Source organism: Schistocerca americana, unplaced genomic scaffold (genome assembly GCF_021461395.2).
Source record: "Schistocerca americana isolate TAMUIC-IGC-003095 unplaced genomic scaffold, iqSchAmer2.1 HiC_scaffold_240, whole genome shotgun sequence".
Lineage (NCBI taxonomy): Eukaryota > Metazoa > Arthropoda > Insecta > Orthoptera > Acrididae > Schistocerca > Schistocerca americana.
Window position 1 is genome coordinate 158,643 of NW_025725951.1, and position 13,793 is coordinate 172,435.

The following is a 13,793-nucleotide window of genomic DNA, read 5'->3' on the forward strand; positions in this document are numbered from 1 at the left end:
GCCACACATAAATTCTAATCTGTGTTCTAACGACCAGTTGGGAGGAAAACATTGCGAGAATTGATGGAGCCATGCTTGTGGATGAATGTCGTTGCCAGAATTCTTAAATGTTTTGAATTTACGTGTAGTAATGAACAGCTTATAGTCAAAATCATCATGTCGGCGAGTCGCATATCGGTCATTGTTAGGTCGTGTCGGACGTTCCATCTCAAAATTCGGTGCACATTGCCAATTTCTTTCATAACTTCCGAAATGCCCTGTGTTATTATTTTGCGGCTTTTCCGTATTTCTAAGTCCCTCTTCCCGTGTTGGAGCGCGAGTGTCCTCTGAAATACGTAATTCTTGTATTACCTGTGTCAGTTGATCTTGTACTTCCCGGATTTCTCTTTGGTGTTGTGGATTAATTTGATTCTGATTTTGTTTGAATTTCCTAATTTGTTCGTACTCTTCCGTGTCATTAAAGACTACCGGTCTTGCGTCAATCAGATTATCATCTACCTTCGTAGATAAATTAGTGAACTGATCCAAAAGTTCGGCTACTTTCTCCAATAGTGTACTTATTTCCTCAGTGTGTTTTTCTGAACCTAGTTTCAGGGTATCTACTGTGTCCTTTAAGTTTTCTTGAGTTTTTGCAAGTTGCGTAACCGAATCGGTAGATGCAACTGAGTCAATTTTAGCTTGCAAGGTGTTGTGATTTTCATGAACAATAATTTGCAGTTCTTTTATGGCTGCTTCGTGATTCTGTAATGCATTTTCATGCCGCGAAAAAATAGGTTGAAAATGCTCACAAATTTGTGTTTTTACATCATTACAGACTTTTTGACATTTCGATTCAATGTTATGTAACTCAGTAGTTAAATCTTCACGCGTTTGTTCAAGAGTTTGTTCCAATGATTCTAACTTTTGAAGCTGTTGCTGTGTTTGTCTCTGATTTTGTTCCATTGTGTCTAACTTTTTGAGATTTTGTTCCACTGTGTCTAACTGTTGCTGTGTTTGTCTCTGGTGTTGTTCCATTGTGTCTAACTTTTCAAGCTTTTGTCCCATTTGTTGCATTAATTGTAATAACAATGCACTGGTGTCTGAAACATGTTCCTCAGTGCTTTTCGGCAGTGAAGTTGCACCGGCAACATTCATATTTTGACAAGCGGAAAATGTGTCTTGACTCATTTGAGAAAACGGTGAGAACCCAAAACCTGAGTCTGCAGTATTTGCAATATTCTAATAGTTCTAAGTTCTAGGGGACTTATGACCACAGCAGTTGAGTCCCATAGTGCTCAGAGCCATTTGAACCATTTTTTTTTTTTTTGAAGAGCAAAATAAAATAACATAGCAATGGAAATAATGTCTACTTAATTGCCAGCGCAGCTGCGAAATACTTGGTGCAAATCTACATGCATGCCACAACTGTTTTACTGTACAACAATGAAAAACTACAACTACAAAGGAAATTCTCTCTATGATTACGCGCTATCAATAAACAATAGCTACACCAATTACACAAACTACAAGAAAAAAAATCAGAAGATTCCAGTGAGGTATCCTCGGCTAAGGGTCGCCATATGAAACGTCCCCTTAGAAAAATTTATACAAGACTGTGCTTAAACTGACACACAATATTTTGTTAGCGCAACGCAATCTGACTTTCAAAATTCCCTACAAAAGAATGGCCCTGACTAACATTAAACTATACCTTTCACAAATCACTTACCTCACAAAAATCTTCGCTGCTCAAGCTACTGCAATACAGCGAGCGCCACTACTGCCAGCTAAATAAAAGATTCAAACCATGGAAGGCACTAACTACTGATAGGGATAGTTAGCAAATGAAAGATATTAATAGAGAACAAACAATGTATTTACCTTGATATCATCATATATAAATATAGCAGTTCATGACAAATTACAAAACTCCGCCATCTCTCTCCCCACATCCACCACTGCTGGCGGCTCACCTCCAACTGCGCAACGCTACGCGGTGTTCACATCCAGCTGCCGCTGCCCAACACTACAATGGCAGACAACAATGCAAACTAGCCACAGACTGCACACAGCACAGCCAGTGATTTTTCATATAGAGCGCTACGTGGCGTTACCAATAAGAAAACATAAACAGCCTACTTATAGTTAAGTCACTATTCTTTACAATAAGGATTAATTATAAAGTCTCTCAGCAGAGTATAAGAATTTTGTGTTGTATTAGTGTAACAGTTCTATTCATGTAAATATTCGCCTCTATTAATTTGTTTTATGGAATGTACAAAATACGATCTTTACAAATTGTGAATGCTGTTTTAGTAAAAAGTTTGAGGAGGCACTCTTTATGAAAGGTCGTAAGTATTGCGCAGGTACTGCGAACAGCGAGTGACTGCTGGACGAGAAGTGACGCTGCACGGTGGTCGGTGTGGAGTAAATGGAGGCCGAGCGGCAGGCAGACGCCTGAGCGAGGCGGCTGTCAGTCACGACACGCCCCGCCCCGCCCCTCCGCGGCGGCTCAGAGGCGAGTGCCGCCCACCTGCTGAGCGAGGCGGCGGCCCACCTGGCCGACAGCCTCCGTTCAGCTGAAGGCGGACACAACCCCGGGATCCCACCGGGACGGGCGACCCCGTTGGCGGCTGGCCGAGGAGACAGCACGGCACCGCTCAGCGGTGACGCAGAAACGGGGACTCCACTGCAGGAGAGGTGCCAGACGACGAGGGCGTACTCTGACAGCGGCAGCACGAAGAGTCGGAGAGATCTCGTGAGGCGCACTTATGGCGGACGCCGTTTACCGTTCCTGCACGAATTCGCATAAATCACAATAATAGGCCGGACTGCACGCCCAAAGCAGTTCTCTGCCGGGTATTGATGGACTGCAGTTTGTCGTGATTATGTTCTCTCCTACAGAGAGCAGTTCCGAGCAATCAGCCACGTTGATCGATCTGCTACCCTGGTTTCAGCCTCCATCAGATGAATCCACGAGTGTTGCAGTCACTCTGAGAGTAGAATCCCGTATTGCAATTTTTCGTTCTAGATAAGACCAAGTGTACTGTCTTAGGACGTCCAACTACCTATCCTACGGCTCTGTCCCGATTCTTGCGGTCCTCAATACAATCAGGGCCCGTACGTGTGCTGGCCGCCGTACCGCGCTGTGCTGCACATCAACAATAGGCTGCCGTACCACCCCACGAGATTCTTGTCGATGGACAGTGCCGCTACAGAGAGTGGAGGACGACTGGAGCAACTCCCGGGTGCCGCGCCTGGTTCCCAGAAACATTAGATTGCTGGCCCACACCACCAGTCGCACTGCTTCCAGCTGGCGCCGCTTTCTCCACGCCAGGAACCACCATCCCGCTCCACAGACGAGTGTCGCAGTATTCGTGTGTTGAGTGATTCGTTGTGTGACGTTAGCATGCGAACGACGTTACGGTCAACTGTTTTCTTTTTTTTTTTTTCTTTTCTTGATCAGACAACTGCGTGAACACAGTAACATTCGTGCTTTTAGTGAAAACATGGTTTTTTTTTGTTCCCCCCCCCCCCCAAACTTTATTTCAGACACTAGAGATTGGAAATTCAATGTCAAATACATGTATATTTTTCTGCTTTATGACTTTCAGTCTTCTTTTTTTATATGTATATGTTCGTGTTAAAGATATCCTAGTTCCCTATCATCATGTCAGTTTGGAACAATTTTTTTTGGTGATGCACACTATGTTACATAATCTTCGATCACACAGGTACACTTACGAAATTTCTGTCATTTTATGTACACTATATCTCTCTATCTGACTTATGTTCATGCCTGTCAATTGTCACTATGTGTACAAATTTCAATAGTTACAAAATGTTATATACAATAATATGCTACTGTTACACGAGAGTATTTTTGTTTGTCTATGTGAGCGGAATATCTGTGGTTACAATTCTGGTTAATGGTGAATGAACCATCAGCCAATCGATCACTGTAAAATATTTATCATCCTTTCTGTTCAGGGAAACGGCGTGAGAGTGGTTAAACGTCTCAACCGTGAAGCATAGAGATATTGTTTGTCTTTTTGGCTTCATGCAGAAGTATGTGTGTGTTTGAGTTGGACACCAGTAGCTAATTCTCAAATGTTACTTTAATGAGAAGCTTGCAGGTCCATTAGGTCAACATTTTACTGCAGCTTCGAACTTAGCCTTCTGGCATGTGTTCAACATTTGTATGACTGTGTGAGTATGCCCATGTATGACAGTGGGATCCCTGAGGGTGAATCTGTGTTGCGTGTGACTTATTCGTCAATGTGAGTAAGATGTTGGCGAAGCCATAAGAAAAATTCCACCTTTTATTTTATCATGAATTTCCAATTTAATTTGCCAGTTCGTTGTGACATTTTGGAAACTGTTTGGAGCGATTCTTTCTGAGTGATTGACACACTACATTTGTCAAGTGAGTCATCCACTAACCAAAAATAATCTAAATTGACTGGGGGTGGGGAATGAGAGATTCTGTGTCCTCTTTTGCGTGTCTCCTCTCATTTTAATCAATTTTATTAGTGTTCTATGTCATTGCACGGTAGTAACAGACCGAATAAGGTTATTGTAGTGAGAGTATTTGTACTGAGTGCTCAAAAAATAATGTTCACTTGATTCCTATACGTGTTGGGTTACTTCCCTGGGTGGCTTGTGCGAGGCAACCATCGGAGGACGTGGCACATGGCATTTCCGGTTGGGGGCTGCACTTCCCTGAATCTGAGGGGTTCGTACAATAGGCTCAAGCCCCTGGTGGAACGACCTGCGAGACGTCGGAGTGTCGCCGCAGTTTATGTGTTTACCATTCCGGCGCGTCCGGAACGGAGATTCCTGGCACCGACTGACTGCATTCTCCTCTTGATTCTGACAATACTTGTGTCCACAAGTCTGGGTGCGACTGTCTGGCGCCAGATGGCCCGCGGTCTAGGCAGGTTGTTTTCGTAGCCAGTGAAACGGCAAGTTCAGTGCCCTCAGCTGAACAGCAGAGGCGTGACTGGTCAATTTAAACTGAGGCTGGTTGACGTCATAAAGCCCTGCTCGGAATTGCAGGGAACGGCCGTTATTGGCGCGAATGATGTCCCGAGACAGTGTGGGGGGATTTTGTAATCAGCGGTTTCCTAGGAGAGCAGAGAGCTGGCTCCGCTCTTGCTTAGAATTGTCAGACAGCCTTCGCTGCCAGGGGTTGACACAGAGTTGCTGCACGGCACAAGTCGGCCCCTGCATCACCAGGACGCTGCCTGCCGACGGCGTGCTGCAGATTTCAGTACAGGTACAGCATTGTGCGGCTCCAGCATTGTAGGTCCTTGTCAATACTGAATCACTCAGCAGCAAGCATGCTCACATTGTTACAAGTCCACCTTGTTTGTTTCTCCATGTGATCCTGATACGCCAAAGTCTTCCTCTGTTTGTAGTTTATTCGTACTTGAAATGAAAGTTACGCTGCTAGAAATTCTTGCAAAAACTGGCAACAGCTGCTTGTTTTTCTTTGTGAGTTGTCTTTTATCGACACGTCCGCCATTGTTCAATGAGAAACACCGAACGACACAGCGTATGGTTGTATAGTCGTGGTGTACTTCAAGAAAGGGAACTCTTCTTTCATCGTTTTGGAGGAATCACATTTTCTTCTCCTCGTATTAAGGGACGAGAGTTAGTTTTACACACGGCAGCCAACAGACAATGGGGCGCGCTAAAGCGAGCTCGCCGAAATCTGTGTTGCATCTGCCGCCTGCCTCTCACTGTTGTCAGTAACAGTCCGAAGACATCGCGTCGGTGGCATCTGCACGGCTCAGCCCTTCGGAGGTTCGAGTCCTCCCTAGGGCATGGGAGTGTGTGTTCTCCTTAGTGTAAGTTAGTTTAACTTGGATTAAGTAGTGTGCAATCCTAGGGACCGATGACGTAAGCAGTTTAGTCCCATAGGGACCCAACACCACCACGTTGGTTGCATCGACTACAAATGTGTCATATGACCATGAATAGCAAATGTGTAAGTACGAATACAATCTTCTGTTCACACCTCTCCTGGTGCCGTGACGAAAATACAGCGTCTTGGTTCCATTGTTGCGTTCACCAGAAGTGGTATTGGGAAATCGGTTTACGAAATCCGGTTTTGGGAGCCCCATGTAGGAAGGGGGGGGGGGGGGGTTTTTACCAACTGTATAGCACGGAACGAGATGAACGGACTGTGGCGTGGATGGACGCAGTCGGTCCGGCAGTGCCGACACGGACGTAGACGCCTCGCTCTCTCTGCTGCAGCCGTTCCCTCGCATGCCGCGGGCCGAGCTAGCAACTCAGCCTCATGACGTCATCGTGTTGTTTGTCGGCGGGGAGGGGGGAGGGAGAAATGGGGCAGCCGCGCGCCCCGGCTGTCCGTGCGGCCCAGCTGTGGCGGAGCGGCCAGGCGTGTGTCGGCGTGCGGCGCAGTCCCGCCTCTCGGCGAGAACACCAGAGGCAGGTGAGGCGGGCAGCCGGCCTCCACTGGGTTACTTGCAAGCTGCGGCTGTCGTTCTGCTCGCTTTTGTGTGGCTTGTCGCGTAAACTCACGACGGAACTGCTCTTGTTTAATACATTGTCTTACTTTAAAAATTAGGATCGATACGAACAAAGGGATGGCGAATAGTTTGTTAAATTAGCGCGTCGAGTGTTTACTAATTTATTACTCGTTATTTATCGCCTTGTTAGAGTCGTTTAATCGCTGATTCCTTGAGTGAGAATAGCGTGCAACGAACGGAAAATAGCGCCACATTCAGTCGGGCAGTGTTTCGATATACCATTGTCGATTCCTGCAGATTTCTCGTACCACAGTTGTTGAAAACGAAAACCACGCGTTCCTGGCTACGAAACTGCAACGAAATAACCAATGTTCGTAGAGGACGCAAGTATGCGAAAACCACCAAACAGCACTTCGGACTGAGTGAGTTTTAGTGCGACACGGCGTCTTCTGCCACAGACTCCAGCAGCCGTGGCTGTCTGTAATTCTGGACCGCCAGCCGAGAGTGACAGCAGGTTGCCTCTGTTGCGCCTTGCAGTGCTGACAGAAGTTTATTTTTCAACATTTCGCTTAATTTGGCCGAATTTGAACATCTAAAAAGTTGTAAGGTACTCATTCTAAGGTATAACCTGCCGTTACGGCTTTTACACAATAAGAAAAGTATCACAGTTGTAAATTTGGCGTGTCGCGAGGTAACGGAACGCACGGCGCTGAAATACGCGAACATTATTCACCCAGTATTTGAGCACTTCGCGACTTCGAACACACGTTGAGAATAATTTTAAAGAGTTCCAAAACTTTTTCTCGCTTACACGCTTAACGTCAAATATTACAGACGTTAACTCGTCTGCAAACTAATCACACGTCCGAAGTTGTTTAGTGCATAGGCATTCTGAATCCTGCACTCCACTCGTGGCGTCATGCCGACGTGCTTCTGGCGATGAAACGCAGCACTTGCGTTTATTTCAGTATTTTTACAATTTTCTGGAATTTAGGTTGTGATGCACGAGGGGTCTGTTGTTTTCCCCAACCTACGTTAGACTGAGGCGAAGATTTGCTTGGTTGTTGGCGAATTCTTGAGAATTTATCGTAATGTTTGCGTTTCATGAAATAAAACTTTCTCATTCTCTTTTATCGTTCTGTGACGTCATGTTTCGTTTGTGATTTGCTGATAAAAGAGAAGCGATCACACACCACAATTTTTCTGCTCTATAGAACTGTGCAGCGCTTTGTTCTCGTGTTACTATTTGTTGGGTAAGAGAGACTCGTGTGTCGACGAAGCTACGCAAGGTCTTGGAGACGCGCCGTGTGCCCTGTGGCTTGTTGTGCAGAAAAGTTGTCGCAATCGTGCTTGCGCATTAGTCGTATCTTACGTGACCAAAGAATGAATGATGGTGATCGACCGTCACTTGCCAACTTCTTTATCTGACGTTCAAATGACACGATTAAAGTGCAGTGTAAATTTTTATGTGCGACCTATAACGACGGCAGAATCTAGATTTAATTTGTGCCATTTCCAGTGCAAGCCGGCTGGGGTGGCCGAGCGTTTCTAGGCGCTACAGTCTGGAACCGCGCGACCGCTATGGACGCAGGTTCGAATCCTGCCTCGGGCATGGATGTGTGTGATGTCCTTAGGTTAGTTAGGTTTAAGTAGTTCTAAGTTCTAGTGGACTGATGACCACAGATGTTAAGTCCCATAGTGCTCAGAGCCAGCCATTTCCAGTGCAATATTTGCAAGAATCGAGGTAGATTTGTTATTAGTTTCCGTCAGAGCACTGAATCACGTCGGAATTACATTTGTGGAGGCATTTGCTAATTATATTTGACTGAAACCTATAGCAAATATTATTTCGTTTAGGCAGATACTGCTACAGAAGCCTTACCCTTTACTGATGGTAAGTCACTGTTTGGGAATTATCGGTAGCCACTGACGTCAGATTTACCGACACTTTAGCATGATAAAGTACTGAAAATCTTGAAGACTTCTGAAATGTCTTGTATCATTTAGACTACATATCGTCATAAAACGCAAATTTGAGTACCAAAACTATGAAATTGCTAACTTTAACTTCGCAAACAGGTAGATCAGCACGGCAACTGTCCAGTTTGCTTCCCGCATCCAATCGCAGCACAGGACGCGTGATGTCACATAAGAGTGACTGTCTTCACACGTGAGGGACGGGATGATTAAATAAAAGTTCCGCGAATTTTATGAATAATGCGTAACCCGAAATCTGAGCTCCAAATGGCTCTCACTTTCGTGACACTGTAGTGTGTGTGTGTGTGTGTGTGTGTGGTGGTTTCCGTTTTTATACTCGGCTATCACAAAATATGCAACGCAATTGAAGCACCGTAATGAAGACCTGTCCAAAACGTCTCGTGGGTAGCGAGATCAGTTGGCTGAATTGTCGGTAAATGTGACGTTGACGGATGAAGAGTGGCCGCAGCCAGAACAATTTCAGAAAAAGGCCGCCATTTAATCGAGAATGTGTGGAATTCGCTCTCTGAGGCACACTTCGATTTCCCATAAAAACGGATTATGATCGCTGGTGACTTACGAATGTGTACAATGTTTCTGGGTGCTTTTAATTCTTCACGTGTTCTGTCCACCAGCAGAATCTTTGACAGTGTGGTGTCTCACACGATACTTGGGCTGGCAGTAACGGTACTGTACCACTGGGTGCTCATAATCTGAAGTTGAGCCACTCACAGGGGTCCAGTGTGGACTGCAACTATTGTATGGCAGCGAAACTTGGTATACTAAAGCCCCCTTGCGGAACCGATTTACACTGGAAAGAAATTATTTCCGATTTTGGCCACCAAATGGCTCTATCAACGGAAGAAAGACGTATAGAAATGTTTCCATATGTAATGGATTGGCAACGGAACGTGGGCAGGAAGGGTCAAACAAGTGAGAAAGGCAGAATGTTGATCTTGTTAGTTGAACAATTTGTTCAGTATGAGAACCGAAGACTTCGGCGAGACGTTGCACAACGACAGATTCGCACCTGGTAACTAAAATCGGAACTGATTTCCTCCGGCGCAAACTGGTTTCGCATTAACGCCTTAGCATACCTGCCAAGTTTCGTTGCCATCCGGTAATTACAGACCACAATGGACCTCGGTGAGTGGCTACATTTTACTTACGACCACCCGGTACTTCTATGGCTCTGCTGAAGAAAAAAGCGATTCGCGAAGATTTCGCTGTCGCATTTCTGACCCATTTGGTCATAAACCATTTAGTAGTTAGCCAGTTAAAAAAAGTTTGCAGTTGTCTGACTTCCGTCTTGTTTCACCTTTTTGAAGCGTCAACACTCGTTAGTTTCTGCAAATACCCGTCTTCCCAGTACAGGCGACTGTCTAAACTGGAGCAGGTCGCAGCTACAAATAGGGGGCGTCAACATTGCCCCGTGGCGTAATGATGTACTCTGTGACGTCGTATATACTGAAACACGTATGTAACGTAGCAGCGATGGTGAGGCACGTTAAAATCTTTGACCAGAGAGCCTATTATCGTGGTTAGTATGCGCTTGACCGCGCGAATGTTACGAGCAGTACTCTGTCAGTAGTCGTTGCGAGCAGTAGCTCAGTTCAGTTGCGTCCAGCAGTTCGCTAGTTGTCGTCATGCAGTACACTCGGTCGGTAGTAGCAGCCCAGTGCGGTAGTGTGATGTAGTCTGTCGGCAACACTGGTCAAGATGCTGAATGAGGTATATTGTTAATTAAGGTAATCATCAGATAATGTAAAGTTTATTTATTGTAATTAATTTCCAACAAGTCCCCCAATAATAATTTTGATTTCAAAAGCAATTTTACAAAAAAAAAAATTATTTAATTGAACTAACGATTTCGTTCCCTTAAACCAAAGTTTCAGTTAAATTACAAAAAAAAAAAAAATATTATTATTTGCAATGCAGTTCCTCCAAGCCGTGCGCAAGAATAAGAGCAGAAATTTGACTAGCAGTTACAATGAGGTAAGAATTTAATTCCGATTTTTGCACAGGGTCAAAGACCGATATTTCGGTTTAATTGAATTATCATTATCACTGAGATTTTCTTATCACTGAATGGACTTTGGTTTTTTTTTTTTGTGAAGAACTTATATTTGAGTCAGATTGCGATTCTCATTTTTTATTGTCATTAAATTTAATTGCTAGGGAGGTTACGTTTGGCTCCCATTCATTTATTATTTCTGTCTTTAAAATTTCAGTGGAGAGGTTACACTTAGCGCAATGTCCATTAGCAATCTTAAATAATATTGTCATTATTTAAAAATTTTGTGGGGAGGTTACACTTGGCGACCCTGCCAGGATCGTATTTCGTTGAGAGTCTTTTAAACAACAGTCAGATATCTGCTCTTATTTGCTTAGATATAATTAGGATTTGGCGCTACGCTTTTGTTAACTTGTGACTTTCTTTCTACAGGTCAACGGCAATTCGTTGCTCTGTTGTATTTGTGTGTTGCTTTTGCATTGTGCTTATTTATTTTGTGAAAAATTTTGACTATTGTAAAAATGCCGCGAAAGACTGTGAATAGTGTATCGCGAGGTATTACGAATGAAATTACCGACTTAAACAGCGTGACCGATAGTAATTGTGACACGCAGTGTAATGATGACAATCCTGCGTTCACTGACAATCAATGCATTCCAACCACTAGTGATGACTTTTACCTTAATGATGAACAAACGAACCCAATTGTCTCGTCTGTTAATTTGACGACAATTGATGACGCGGAACGCTCTATTGTAATGAGCGCTGCCCAGCTTAACATACCCGATTTGGAAAATTCAAGTAACGTACAGACAAATTTGTCTAATGAAGATGAACAGGATACACAAAGTACGACGGATTTATTTAATTCCGAAATAGTGACTGACAGTGTACGTTCGACTGACAAATCTTTTTGCAAATTATGGAAAGACCAAATGGTCACACAGAACGTGACAATTGCATGTACTCCATCACAGAGCACTGAGAATGCAACTGCTACTTTTGATTTGAATCAATTTATGGCAATAATGCTACAGTTTAAGAACGACCTTACTGTAAATTCCAAACAACAGAATGAAGATCTCAAACAACAACTTAGTGCAGATATCAAACAACAGAATGAAAAACAGAGTGAAGATTTTAGACAACTTAGGGAAGATAACAAACGCTTAAATGAAAAACTTGACAATAATGACGAAAATTTCAAACAACTTAGTGAGCAGAACAAACAATTAAATAAAAAATTAGACGACAATTCCAAACAGCTTAGTGAACAAATTAGAGCCGTTGCCGCGCAGTGCCATGACACTAAGGAACAGTTGCGCGTGGAAATTGAGGCTTGTTCACAAAAAAATAGCGAAGAAATTAAGTCTGTTGCGCAAGAATTAAGGAAAATGCAAACAGCCGCAACAGAAACACTCAGAGACGAAATTAGCGGAGTCGCTAAACAATGCTCTGAAAAAGCTACACAATTACGGGACGAGTTTAAAGCAATGACGGTAGAACTTTCGCGCACAATGGACGCAAAGATAGACGCGAAATTCGAACAACAGAATACTCAGATTGACGAACGCTTTAATCTTCACATACAAAACAGTGATACACGTTTCCGCAAATTTATTCAGGATCAAAACAAAGTAAAACGACAAGTCATGGAAACAATTACAGCACAGAGACAGGAAGACAAACGTAAAATGTTCGCGAAAGCGAAGACATACGTAGACAACAATATTGCTACAGTGTCCGACGAAATTAATTCCATCAAACAGTCGAACACAGAATTACGTGATGAAATTTCCAATCTTAAATTAAAAACAGATACACACACAGTAAATATTCAAACAGTGACTGACAGATTCGAACAATTAGAACTAACACAGGATTGCGATGTCATCAAAGCTGATGTTAAAAAACTGAGCGAAACTACACGTAAGTTGCAAAAACAGATTAATGCGTCCGATTCTAAAACCGATGATCAGGCAAAAATACTGACTGAAAAATATGATGAAATAGCCAGTCGTATTCATGCTATTGAAAGTAATAATGATAATAAATCAGACGATACTGCACCGATTTCATTTAACCAAACACCTGAATTTCAAAATTTACAGCAGACAATTAATCAGATCGATTCGTCTAATAACACGTTGCATAGAAAACTGTCGAGTTTACAACAAGAAGTAACAGAGATGAAAAACATTTCAGTTAATAATAACATACAACAGACGCCACTTTATGAACATTTGTCAGACTCACGCAGCGCGTATAATTTGGGTAATCTACAGAGAGTACGGGACTTAGATTCCGATCAACCACAGTTCAATAGATTCTCTTACGATCCTGAACATGTTCCATCACACAGAGATGATAATTTCGACTACAAACATTTTCTGTCAGTGAGAAAGTTTAAGGTTTTTAAAAACGATAGAACGCAGATTCACCCACTGGATTGGATTCAACAATTTAGCTTTGCTCTTCCACCGACTTGGCCTGTAAAGCATAAACTTGAATTTATTTGCAGTTTTTTGGAAGGCGAACCGGAAACTCGTATGAGACCGATCGCGAGACAATGCTATTCGGTAGAAGAGTTTCAGAATGCTTTTCTGTCAGCGTACTGGTCGAAGACGACACAGCGCGGAATTAAAGATCAGTTAATTAGTTTGCCGAATTACGAGAACTCAAATTTTCCCAGTGTGACGCAATTTTTTGAGCACATGGTACAACAAAACCAATACCTGAGTGAACCGTACAGTGAATCCGCACTTATACAATTATGCATTTCCAAATTACCACGGTCATTACGAGTGTCACTTCTAACAGGTCAGCAAAAAGAAAATATTTCAGCGTTCAGAGATCTTTTACAGCTCTTGGAAGTACAGCAATCTGATTATTCTTTTGTAAACAAAAACTTTTCTTATAATAACCAAGGTCAACAAAAGTACAGCAATTATGATCAGACACGTAATTTCAATAGGAAAGATAACAGACGCTTTAGGAACGACAACTACCAAAATTCTAATAACAGCCAAAATTTTAATTATCAATATCGTCAAAATTTTCAGCAACAGGAACCACACTTTAGTAACAATAGAGGTATTTCACAACAACAACATCAAAACCAGCCGGTTAGCATACCTAACCAACAATGGAAAGCACAAGGTCAACCAGGCTTTAATGTTCCGCCGCGTGCACGTATAGTCCCTGATGCAAGAAATAGTAACGTACGGCAGCAAGGAAACAACTACGTACAAAGAAGGCAGTATTTCAATTCCTATCGTAATGCACCGTATAGGAATGACTATTACGACAGACGTAAAAATAATGAG